At 49.1% G+C, this 13516-nt stretch overlaps 1 pseudogene; it reads left to right on the top strand.

The window, feature by feature from the left end:
- Positions 1 to 5240: 5240 nt before the first annotated feature.
- Positions 5241 to 9106, top strand: LOC147986068 (uncharacterized; annotated as a pseudogene).
- The last annotated feature ends 4410 nt before the right edge of the window (positions 9107 to 13516 follow it).

Raw genomic sequence — 13516 nt, 5'->3', positions numbered from 1 at the left:
TTGGTGGGCGGAAGAGAGTCCATACATGCCGAACTGCCGCCGTGCCCGCGTCCCTCTCGCGACCTCACCCATCCATCCATCCCAGCCCAGCCCAGCCCCGTCGGTCGGCGGCGCCATCGCCGTCCCCGACCCGACAGGCCCTGTGACCCGTGTTCACATGCGGCGCGTGATCTCGTGTGCTGTCAGGGCAGAAGGTGACTCGCGAGACTTGCTAGCACCACAGTTCATCGTCGGTCGGCACGGCAGTGGAGATTCAACGGAAAGAAACAGGATGCGGATAACCTCAGATTAGCTAGGTTCAATGCTCATGGTTTCACCACAGATTCCGACCATCTCGTCTAATAAAGTCTTTAAATGAGCTCGATTAGTGATGACAACCAAATCAAAACACGGACCAGCGCGCAATAATCAGTGAACTGTGTCCGTACATCACTTGCTACACCAATCAAAACTCGGACCAGCGCACTCGGCCCTGCACCACTCCGCCGATCTCTTTCCTTCTGGATGATGGAAAAAGCATCTGCCCGCCACTTGGTGCGACACACGCGACACATGATCGTGCCGCCCCTGTGCATCCTTGAAAACCGCGCACGATCCGACGCAGCAATACACTCAGCCGTACCGCCGCCGCCGGTAACTCCAGCTACGTCAAAAGGCCGGCTTCCTTTAGCTCGATCATCAGAAAAGACCGGCCTGTCACCGATCCATTCCAAAGCGCGGCGGGCGGGATAGGATCAAATCGCCGGCGAATATCGCGCGATGAGGCGTCGCCAAAAGCGCCGTCCTCGTAGGCTGGTCTCGACTCTCAACTATACGTAGCTCGCCAGCTCGGAAAGGCGGAAAGAGGCAGCGGCGGCATGCACACGTCGACCTCACTCCTCGGTGCTGTGACGGAGAAGAGAACTGATCCATCGGTAGCGGTGTCCTCCTGCGCGTGAACTTGCTGCTTGTTGCAAGCACGTAGGCGTCCCCTTGGCCACTTGTAACAGGCTCTCGGTCTCGGCGCAAGATCGAGATTCTTGCTTTGCTTTGCTTCCTTTCCACTCCTCTCCCCGCGCGCGTTATCGTTTCCTACAGTGACGATGGGTTGCGATCGAGGACCGATCTATCCAGCAGAGATCGCTTTGTTAATTACCGGTGTGTGGGGTGAGGGGTGAAGACGATTCTCCGATTGATTGCATGTTGTTTTCAGGGGAAAGAAAGAGTCTATCTATCTATCTCGCTGCTGCAAGAGTATAATAATGTTCATGAGAAGAGCCGGAAGAGAAGAGTTAGGTCCGTTTCGGTAAAAGTAGGTAGACTCAGGACCACGGGATACTTGATAGATTACTCAAGGATCCTCCGTGATTTGATCTGTTGATTAAGCGGGGCAGTTTCTTTGCTAAAACTCTCGACTTTTTGGCATCGTAAGAGCATCTACAGCCTACAGCCGCATATGACAAATATAACACCTCAAACGCTCTTCAAATTAACAAAATTCCATTCCGACATCTTATACTACTTTCTCCGTTTCTAAATATTTGTCTTTTTAGATATTTTAAATGGACTACCACATAGTTGTATATAGACATATTTTAAAATGTAAGTTCACTCATTTTGCTTTATATGTAGTCACTTGTTGAAATCTCTAGAAAGATAAATATTTAGGAACGGACGGAGTAGATTCTTATTTCCATATAAAAACATGGGATAAAAAGAGATGATCAAGCTACTCCTCGTCGGAGATGTCAACAATCTCCGTGCCCGGCTCCGGGTACATGGGCGGCAGCTGCAGCTCCGACGTTTTCGACTGCTCTGCTCCGGCCTCCACCTCCTTTATATCCGCATCGAGTTCGTCGAAGAGCGCGTCAGATGTCGTCTGCTCCTGCCGGTTGGCCTCCACACATGCCTCATCCTGGATGGACTTCAGGATGGCCTGCTACTCCATCATCTCTGCGGCTTGGGTACAGCGAACTCCACCTCATGTTGAACCCCGGAGCAAGCTGCTCCGCTTCCTCCTCCTTGGGATCCGGCACCCCCATCGGCTCCGGTAGCTGCTCTCCCTCCTTCTCTTTCTCCGTCTCCGGCAAGCCCGAAGGCAAACCGACAACAATGCGGGTCGCGCGCCTCGCCTAGATCACCTCTACGATTTGCCTCCGGTGCTCTGGTGTGAGCATAGCGTACGTTGTGATCTTTGCGTCGGACCATGGCAATGCCGGACAGGGTGGAGAGCGGGGGAGAGGAGGCGGATGGGCTCGGGTGGCGGCGCAGAGAGGGAGGAGGTGGATGGGCTAGGGTTGGGGGCACCGGTCTACGGAGCGGCGCCAAGCGACATTCACACCGTGGCGATGGTGGACGCGTCCATTGGACCGTCGGGTTTTCAGGCGTTTCCTGCGTGGGACCCTATTGTCAATCCTACATGGCGGGCGCGTCTGGGCGTCCCCATATCCGCCCTATATTTTGACTAGATATGAGGGGTGTCGGTCAGTCCGGACGTTTGAAACCTATTTGAGGCGTCCGTTTGAATCAGATTTTCGTGACCGAGTAGGCTGCCCGAGCGTTTGGGACTGATTTGGACGCCCGGCTGTAGATGCTCTAAACTCCATTTTTTTAAGGGAGAGGAACATCGTAATCGTCTTCCATAATCGTGATTGTACCTTTGTAAGTAGAAAGACCATCGCGTCTCCTGGCGGTGAAACGCACGGGCGAGACAAAAGTGCGTGCGCATGCACTCTACGAAGCGTGCACCTTTCGGGTTATGACAACAGAGGATGACAAATGGGGCCATCCGCATGCAGGCCATGTCCGCGTCACTCGTAAGACACGCAACAGTTCTTGCTCTCGTAGTATACTAGTACAGAAGAAGAAGAAAACAGCATTATTCAACCATCTTCCCCGTGCCAATCCTACCCGTTCCCATTGTAACCTGCTCGCAGCTGGCCTAGCACCGTCACTACCGTGTGGCCACTTCGCTCACTTGTAGCAGCATTTGAGCTGTGGTCCGTCCTCCCGAAGAGACGAATTTGAACGCGGCGATCGGATGCTTGTCTCGATCGGCCTTTATAATACCGTTGAGTCCTCGCATTACAAAGTCATGATACCGGTCAGAAAGAAATGTTTACTCAAACGTGTGTATGAAACCTATGGACATATTTAATTGCTGTGGAACCGATGCCCTGGTCTTCCCGGAGACTTTCCTCCCCAGAATAAAGGGAAGTCAGAGCGCTCAAGTTATCCCATGGTTTGATCCATTCTTTCAAAGGATAGGTATGTTTACTGAGTACTAGTATAGGGTTTCAAAGCCGGGTTCCAGCGAATGGTGTGTCAAAGATGCAGACATAACAAACATCTTATTCCTCGAAAAAAATTGTATGAAGCGTGCTACGCGTCGGCCGGTTGATATCTTTGAAAGATCAGCCGGCTCGTGAGACGTCGGATTTGCCGCATCAAGCGAGCCCAGCACGTCTCTAGAACTGCAACGCATGTCTTGTTGTAGAATTGTTTCTATGACATACGTGTTGTTGCAGAATTTTTTTGCGACTGTTGTTTTGTCGCAAAAAAATTTTAAGGTCTTGTTGTGGAAATTTTTTTCTGCAGTTGAGGTCTTGTTGTGGAAAATTTCTGCAACAGAGGTTCTGTTCCAAAACTAGACTCATCGTAGACCATTGCAATGCCGCATATGTTTCTGAAACATAGCATCTGTTCGGAAGCGCGTTTGTCATGCAACGGAGGTGGCAGACGCGGCCACTACGATCTGCCGGATGACGGTAAGCTTTTCCCAAATTGTATGGAAAAAGCTTGTGGTCACCCGACGGATCTTCCAGCTCGCGTCGTCCGCCTCCCTGAGCATTTGATGTGTTGCTAATCGGACGATCAGGCGTCACCTTCACCTACTTCACGTTCTTACAACTTCATCCTTGTTTCATAATCATTTCTGCAACTCGGCACTTGCTGCAAACAAACTACATGGCTAGGTACGCTCGTGCTTGCTCGTGCTTGCCACCGGTCTGCTCCAACAGCCGTCATTCGACGACGAGGTAGGCCTGTGTCACCCCACCTCCATGCCTCCGCTCTTCATTCGCTGCCTCACTTGTCGCCGGCCAGGCAGTCGGCCACCCTGCCACTCACATCTCTCCTGCCCCTGCATCTAGATCGGGATCGCCAAGCCACCACCCGACGTCGGCAACAACGCCTCAGATCCGCGCGACCTGGTCATCGTTCCAGCAGCGCGTGGCACGGCGCATGGCCTTACCATCAATGATGGCGGTGTCGGGGAAGCCCTCCCTGCTTATCCGTCCCGACCCCTGAGTGATTTTTTCCCCGAAACAAAGCCCTTGGTGCAATAGTTGTTTCTGAAACAAAACCATCGTTGCAAAGTGGGATCATACGTAGAGATGTTTTTGCAACGGCACCAATGTTTCTGAAACAAAGCTCTTGTTGCAAAGTGGGATCATACACAAAAATGTTTTTGCAGCGGCACCAATGTTTCCGAAACAAAGCTCTTGTTGCAATAGTGACCGATGCGTTTCCAAAACAAAGTTCTTGTTGCAATAGTCATCGTTGTTTATGAAACAATACCCTTGTTGCAAAGAGAAATTATATGCTGAGTGATCTAGATCGCACGGCTCATCAAGCGGCGGATCTTTTAAAAAGATCCGCAGGCAGAGGCGTAGCACTCCCCAAATTGTATTGGGGTAGAAGAATTTTCTTTTTTGGAGAAGGCGAATTTTGTTGACCTATCCGGCTAGCCCAGGTAGTACAATACTCGTGTACAAGTACGACCAATACTGCAATGCTTTCATTTTTTATTCTAGAGCAGATGCGGATCAAATCAGAAAGATAAATTTTAGATTGAGGGCGTGTCATGTTTGAACTTTTTTTTTGAGGGGTGTTTCATGTTTGAAGTTGAGCGTGCAAAGGCATCGTTGATGTATGAGGTAATAGCATCCCAAGTCCACAAACTTGCACAGAATGTGGTGTTTTAGTCCAAAACTTGCAAAATGTTATTGAGGACTCCACAAATTTGACACCCTATGTGATGTTTTGGTCCACAGCCACTCACAGCGTGACATGTGGCAGTCCAAGGGGTGGACCGGTCAGCTGTGGCAATTTTGCACAAAGGCCCCTGGCGTTCACTCGATTGAACCCGCACTACACCCCACCTGAATTAAATGCAACAGGAGTTCACAGATCCGTTCGATCTCTCCCGCTGTCCTGTCGGGGGAGACAGTGTGTGTGGCGATTTCTTGATGACGGTTGTCATGGCGCCGTCGTCGCCGGAGTTCACCGGCGGGATTGAGCCACCTCTTTCCGCTCATCTCATCCGGCCGTTCGGCGTCATCCCACCAGACTATGGTGAGCTCCTGTCCCCTCTTCCGCCTCTTCCTTGTTCCGCCCGTGCTCTGTTTCCTCGTCGCCGGTTTGTCGTTGCCGTCCACATCAGCCTCGCCGCGTCTGTGTGTCTCACGGTGGTGTGCTTGTTGGATGCTGTTTGTTTTTTCTTACGGCAGTAAAGCTAGGGTTTTTGCATAGTGGGTTTTGGCCGAGTAGATTAGTTTAGGTTTTAGCCTCGCAAAGTCTTGGGTTTGGCCTGACAATTGGTTCCTTCTTTCTCGTTCACATGTTAGCTTGTTAGACGCGAGTTGTTCGGTCCTCCATTCATGTGCATCGGAAGCAAATCTGGCAATAGTGGATTGTGTTCATTGCCACCAAATTTAGTTGTCCAATGCTAATGCTTACTTGTGCAATGGTGTTAGTGATGCCACCAGTTGGTTGTGTTCAATGGCAGCAACTTCAGTTAGCCCAAGTCTTGCTTTTTGGACATTTGACTGAATTTTGTCAGTTAACTGTAGTTATCTGAATTTTTTCAGTTAACTGTAGTTATCTGAATTTTTTCAGTTAACTGTAGTCATCTGAATTTTGTCAGTGCACTGTAGTTATTCACAATGTTTTTAGTGCACTGTAGTTAACTGAACATCTTATTTAACTGAACTTCTGAGCTAACTGAATTTTACTGTTAATTTTATACATCATTGTGCAATGCTTACAAATTACACATCTTTGATGCAGTGTGTGATTCAGCAAATGGACAAAGGGTGGACACTTCTTTCTTTACACTTGAACTTGAGCATGGTGTACTTTTCTGTGGCCCAATCCGTAATTTGGAGTACTGGAACCCTTCAGTGGAAGTTCTTGATTATGTTGATGCTACCACATTCTCATATTCTTTCCTTGAAGACCACCTAACTTGGTTGGGATATCCAGTGGGTGAGCACATACTTTAGTGGTGCTTGCCTGACAAATCAATTGCAGATGGTTTGGTCAGAATTAAATCTGATGATGATGTGCAACACATCATCAGAGCTAGTGTCGATCATAAAGTGCTTGCTATTATGGTTGACCATGTAGATTTCATCAGCAATTTCAGGGCTGAATCCATATGCACATTGCCATCAATTCAGTGCCCTGTTGCAATGCACACTGCAACTGAAGCATCTTTCCACCAGAGTGTAATTTCTGTCAACGAAGACGAGCCATTTTTAGAGTTTCCTGTAACTAGAACAGAACCTGAAAGCTTGGTTATACAAGGTGTAGATCACAATTTGCTTACTGAAGATGGAGCAACAGTGATTGAAGATATAGTTGTTTCTGACTCAGATTTCAGTGACTGTGATTATGACATAGATGAGGGGGATGATGATCTTTATGATGACAACATTAACTTTGATGTTGATGAAGAAGCTGAGGAAGAAGAGGATGATGTGGAGGTAGATGACTATTTGCTTAATGATGAAGATCTTAATCTGCCCATTGAGGAAGCAGAGCAGTTGATGTACAAGTTTACTGCCTTCAATTCAAAAGTGGACATGGTTGCCCCTGCCTTCAATGTTGGGATGGTCTTTGCTGATGTGAAGGAGCTTAGACTTGCTATTACTGCATATTCTGTTAAGAACAGAGTTCAGATCAAGAAGTTAAAGAATGATAAAACTAGAATAGAGGCTGTTTGTGAAAGAGGTTGCCCATGGTGGCTAAAAGCTGGGAAGGACAACAGGACAGGTGGATTTGCAATCAAGGCTTACTATCGAGAGCACTTTTGTCAGAAGAAATGAAAGATAAGGCAGATGACAACTAAGTTTCTGTGCCAGTATTTCATAGATGAGTTCAGGGATGACCAGAAAATGTCACTTGGTACATTTTCAAGAAAAATCACCAAGGCATTCAATGTGACCCCTAACATATGGAAGCTAGCAAGGGCTAAAACTGCAGCCCTGAAAGAGATCCATGGTGATGAAGAACATCAGTTCAGTAGGCTATGGGACTATGGTCATGAGTTAAGGAGTACAAACCCTGGCTCTACATTTCTGTTATCAACTGAGCTTAAGAAAGACCCAAAATTTCCAATGGGCAGGAAGTTTCTGAAGACACTGTACTGGTCTTATGATGCATGTAAAAGATGGTGGTTAAAGGGGTGCATGCCTATCATTTTCATTGATGGATGTCACATGAAAATAAGGTTCAAAGGAGTTTTGCTTAGTGCTGTTGGAATTGATCCAAATGACTGCATTTTCCCCATTGCAATGGGTTGGGTTGAAGTAGAATGCACAGGATCCTGGGAATGGTTTCTGACAAGAGATGATCTAAACATCACTAACAGTGCTCCTTTCACAATTATGAGTGACAAGCAAAAGGGATTGATAAATGCTGTGCAGAAAGTGTGGCCAGATGCAGAGCATAGGTTTTGTGTGAGGCATATCTATCAGAATTTCAATGAGAAGCACAAGGGAGAGTTGCTGAAGCAAGACCTGTGTGCCATTGCAAGATCACCAAACAAAGTGAAGTGGAGGCAGAACTGTGAGAAAATGGATGCAGATAGTTCAGCTGCATTTCATTGGACTGAAAGACTTGATCCAAAGACTTGGTGTAAAGCATTTTTCAGTGAATTTCCCAAATGTGACATTCTACTGAACAATAATTCTGAAGTATTTAACAGCTATATCCTTGAAGGCAGAGAGATGGCAGTGTTGTCAATGCTTGAATATATATTCTACAAAATCATGCAAAGGCTTGTGAGCAAACAAAGAGAAGCAATAGAAAAGTGGGCAGGGCAGAGAATATGCCCAAAGATCAAGAAGAAGTTAGACAAGAACACTGAATTTGCTGCTAATTGTCATGTTTCAGAAGCTGGCCAACAAAAATTCAGAGTTCAGTCTGGAAATTCTAGCTACTCAGTGGACTTGTGTTTGCATACCTGTGATTGCAGGATATGGCAGTTATCTGGTGTGCCTTGTGGCCATTCCATAGCATGTTGTAGGGAAGAAAGAATTGACTCAGAGTTAATGGTTCATGACTGCTACACTGTGGAGAACTATATGAAAGCATATGGCTACACACTGGTCCCTCTAAGAGACCCTAAATACTGGGAGGTGCAGCCAGGATACAAGGTTTTTCCACCTGTGTTCACTAAACAACTGGGCATGCCAAAGAAAAACAGAAAAAACATCTAAAGAGAAAATCAAACATGGTGTGAGATATTTGAACAAGAAAGGTGTTACAATGCATTGCTCCATATGTGGCAGAGCTGACCACAACAGAAAGGGCCACTACAGATGGCAGGAAGCACTTGTTGAAGAAGGGGTAGAGCTGGTGGATGAAAATTATGATGATCCAACTTTTTTGCAGGTATGTTTCACTTGTAACTAATAAAGTTTCACTTCTAACTAAAGAATGTTTCAGTTTTAACTGAATAATATGATCTTCTTTGCAGAACATATACCCCACCAGGCCAGATCCTAGGTTAGATCCTAATGAGTCACCCACCAGCATGGTCTTCAACATGGCTACCAGAGATAGAGCTAGAAGAGCTCAACAAAGAGTTCATGGCCCATTGCCACAACAATCTTCATTTGTTGCTGCTGCTGGTGCTGCAATACCACAACCAAGGGTCACTACAGAGATGAACATTGCTAGAAAGACAAGGGCAAGAACCATAGCTGACAGAGGAGAAGGATCTAAAGCTACTGGCAGAGGAAGAGGAAGGAAAAGGAGAGGAAGAGGAGAGGAAATCCAGCAACAAGGAGAGGAAGAGGAGCAAATGCAAATCCAGTGCTTGGCAGAGGAGAAAATGTAGTGCTTGGAAGAGGAGCAAATCCAGTGCTTGGCAGAGGAGCAAATGCAGTGCTTGGTCTCATGGATCTAAGACTGACAGTAGAATGGGGGGTAGGTATGAGGAGGCAAGATCCTAGCTATGGAGTAGTTGTACACACGAGTTTTACGAGTTCGGGCCCTTCTCGGAGGAAGTAACAGCCCTACGTCTCGGTGCCCTGAGGCGGTCGACTGGATTATATGTGTGTGTGAGTTTACAAAAAAGTGCGAACCCTTATCCTAGAGGAAGGGGGTGGCTTATATAGAGTGCGCCAGGACCCCAGCTCCCCTCCGTTACTCATGGTTCAATGCTCATAAAGGAAAGGCGTTACTGGTAACGCCTACAGTAAAATGTCATAAATGGTCATAATGCTATGGTTTAAGTCCTAACCATTGCAGAGTGAAGGGTTCTCATCTTCTGGTGGTCGAGTGTTTTCAAGGTGGTCGAGTGAGCGCATCTCCGCGGTCGAGTGGATGATGATTTCTCTTCGACTGCTTCTAATTCTTTGTAAAGATGTCCTTGGGAAGGGTATGCTGGACAGGTCCATGACCCTACCCTAGGTACATAGCTTCATCATTAGCCCCCGAATGGATCAGGGTTTGAGTGAGGAAGGGGTTGAGAACACTTCCGACCCACTCTTTGTGCTATGAATATGCCTTTTCCTGAAACAATGAGTTGAGGAGATGACGTCGACTCCTTTCATGGTAAAGGGTGGAATTCAAATTTTGAATGTAAAGGGTGTTTGTCTTCAGTCTGACAGGTTGTTCTGCTCTCCGCGGATCTCGTGGGATTCAAATTTTGGGAAGTGCGCCAGACGGGAGGAACCGAGGTTATTGGGACGGATTAGGCAAGTTTCCTCGATCCCCGCGCCACCTTTTTTGCCACGTACTGCGCGCGTGACTGTTGCAGGATCTGTTTAGATCGCTTGGGTCCACCAGTCAGCCACTCGGTGGAAGGCCTTATAAAAGGTCTCAGGTCAGGCCTCTGCTCCGCACGCTCCCATTCTCTCTTCTCTTTCTCCCGATCTCTCCGCCACTCTCGCTTTCGCCTCGTCGCCGGACTTCCGCTCGAGCTTGATCCGCCACCATGGGGAAGGATAAGACAACGGCGCTGGAACACGCGAAGAAGGCGACCGCGAAGGCGAAGGGCAAGCGGACCAGCCGGGGCGGATCCTCGTCGAGGTCCGGCCTGCCGGCGGGCTGGATCCAGGGCGACTGGATCCGCTCGGCAATCACGCAAGACGACCTCGACGACCTAGTGGAGGGGGGATTGATCCCCCACAAGTCGGCCCGGCTCCCGGGGGACGAAACCGAGCCGCAGCCCAGAGAGGGTGAGTGTGTCCTCCTAGCAACCCACGTAGATCGCGGATTCTCACTGCCTCCCCACCCTTTCTTCTGGGGTTTTTTGAACTTCTTTGGGGCTCAGCTCCACCATTTCACTCCGAACACCATAGTCTATCTGGCCGCTTTCGTGTCCATGTGCGAAAACTTCTTGGGCTGTCGACCGCACTGGGGGATTTTCAAACACATCTTCACTTGTCGTTCCCAGTCGGTCAAAAAGGCCAAGTCGAGTGACGAGAGGACGCGGGTGATCCAGATGTGCGGTGGTCTGGGGATCCAGATGAGGAGCAAAAGTACTTTCCCAGCGATGATCCTTCCAGACTCGGTCCGGGGCTGGCAGTCGACTTGGTTTTACTGCAAGGATCAGCCAACCCCTGGCCAGTCGACTAGAATTCCTCCTTTTTCCTTGGCTCGAGTGGAGAAGCCTGCTCCCTTGAAGGTAGTTCCAGAAGAGATGGTGCAGGTCAAGGGGCTGGTTGAACGGGTCGTCCAGCTTGTCCGCGACGGAGTGACCGGGATGGATCTGTTGGAGGTCTTTTTCGGTCGACGCATCCAACCTCTTCAGGCGTGCGATCATCCTATGTGGATGTACTCTAGGCTCGAGGATACCACTCGGATCCACCCGGAGGAGGTTAGCGAGGATATCTTGGAGAACTGGTTGAGGGGAATCACTGGCAACAAAGACAACCCTCGGGGATCTAGGAGGGTGATTCCATTCGACAACTCGCGCCAGCCGGAGCAGGTATATTTCTGTTTTATCAAGTATCTTTCCGATTCACCACGTGATGTCCCGTTTGTGGTCGACTGAATGTCTTTTGATTCTTATCCTTTCAGGCCCTCATTGAAATGTACTCGATGCCCAATGGAGTGCAGGACCCCGGCGCTGAAGCAGAAGGGAGCGGGGGCGAGAGCGGCGAGGAGCATTCGGAAGCCGAGGAGGATGAGGAGAGCGATGAGTCGACCGATGAGGAAGAAGTCGACTCGCCTCCTCGCAGGAAGAGGAGGTCCAAGCACACTCATGACCCGGCACGCGCTCTGGACTTGGTGGCTGTGCCGATCGGGCAATCCTCGAAGCACCTCAGGACGTCTTCCTCGACGCCGACTGAGAAGCCTCCAAAGCACTCCAAGGTCGCGCCACTTCCAGCACCGAAAGTGCCGAAAGCCATCTCTTCCAAACCGCCCAAAGCTTTGCCTCGGATCAAAGTGACCGTTCCTACTATCTCCGGGTAACCATCTGACTTGTCCTTTATGTGGATTCAATTAACTGGGTGTAACCGATTGAATGCAGGCCTTTGCAGTGCTGCTACGTCAGGGACCTCTTCATACCAGTACCGGGACGAGGAAATGGAGGATGCGGTAACCTCTAACCCAGGTATGAACTCTTGCGGTTTCGATTCTTGATCCTTTTAGGGTCGAGTGGTTCACTTGGGGTCGAATGTTCTGTCTTGCAGCTCCACCCAACATCATTGACCTTCCAGACGATGACGAAGATGTGGCTCCTAAGCCTAGGAAGAGCAAGAAGGTAACAGCTCGCAAGGTGGCTCGCCAAGACCCACCTGCAACGCCTCCCGTCTGTCAAGCTGAAAATGCGGGAAGGGCCACTGTGACGTTCGCTGCACCCTTGCCCAGTGGGCATCCCACGCGGTCGACCGCGCCTGTGGTTCCTTCAACTATCCAACTCCACACCACGGAGCCTCAAGCAGCTGCAACTGGGTCGTGTGCACATTTTTTCACCAGCTACCCTGTCCCAGACAACCAGTCAGAAGCGGCTGCGGAAGCCATCCGATAGGCTGATATGATGATGGAGCGGGTGAAGATAGTGCACGAGAGCAGTCAGGCTGCCTACGAAGCTAGTGCCGCCCTTCGGGCCAACGTCCAGGTGAGTAGACTTTCCGACTGTTTTTGTTCTCGAAAAATCTTCTTCTGCACAATCTCCTGTTGTTCGCGTTGAATTAGAGCACCCACTGGGTGTTGCTGTCGTTTTTTGGTAGTTTAGCTCTTCCACTCGGTCTGGACGAGTGGGATCAGAACCGGTGGGGGCACGCCAAGTGCACCCATTGGGTGTAGTCCCCGAGACCGCGGTCGACTGCTAGCAGTCGACTGTGGTCTGAGTTCTTCTTTCTTGACGGCGCAATTGTTCTTTCTCTCTCTCTTTTTTACTCCTTGCACTCGACTCCGGCGGGCCGGTCGAGTGGGATCAGAACCGGTGGGGGCACGCCAAGTGCACCCACTGGGTGTAGTCCCCTAGACCGCGGTCAACTGCTGGCAGTTGACTGGGGTCTGAACAGCTTGTTGCCCACTTCTTTAGGTTTTATTCACTTGAAAATGAACTGCCTTCGAACCTATCGATTGATCTGTCTCTTGCCTCCTGCAGAAGTCTTGTACTCTTATCTCCAAGTTTGCCGAACTCGAAGAGAAGCAGAGGCAACTCAACTTAGACTTGGAATTGGCTCAGCAAAATCTGAAAAAAGCTCAAGATGAGGCCGCTGGTATGGAAGGTAACTGATTGCCGACTGAACTTCAATATATCTCTTTGATCTCTTTTTTGTTTCGATTATTTCTTTTGCAGAGAAAATGAAGTTGGCTCTGGACAAGAAGGACTCGGACCTCGCCACCGCACAAAAAGCAGCCCAAGACAAAACCGTTCTCGCAGACAAGAAGCTAGCTTCAGTCGGAACGCTTGAAGGAGAGGTGACTAGACTGACATCTTGTCTTAATGAAGCTAACCGCGAAGTGACCAGCCTGAAGAAGGATAAGGTCGTCCTGAACGAAAAGTTGGAGTCTTCGATCCGCAAGAGGAACGACACAGAAGCTTATCTGAGGACCCTCGCCAAGAAGCTTTATCTCGTGTTGGGAGGTATTTCTTTTAATCCGACTGTGTTGATGCTTGCCATCGTATTTTGCTCGGTTGATTGAATTGAGTTTTGGCTGCAGAACTTTGTCAAGACTTTGACGAAGAAACTGGAAGGGTCGAGACGGGTCTGGACCCTATCGCTTCCCCGGTCTATGATGAAACTGCGATGAACGTGCTCCGACTGGAGTCCCGTATCGCCAG

This window comes from Triticum urartu, chromosome 2A (genome assembly GCF_056163025.1).
Source record: "Triticum urartu cultivar PI428250 chromosome 2A, HENAU_Tu73, whole genome shotgun sequence".
NCBI classification, from domain to species: domain Eukaryota; kingdom Viridiplantae; phylum Streptophyta; class Magnoliopsida; order Poales; family Poaceae; genus Triticum; species Triticum urartu.
This window is presented reverse-complemented; position numbering and strand designations above follow the sequence as displayed.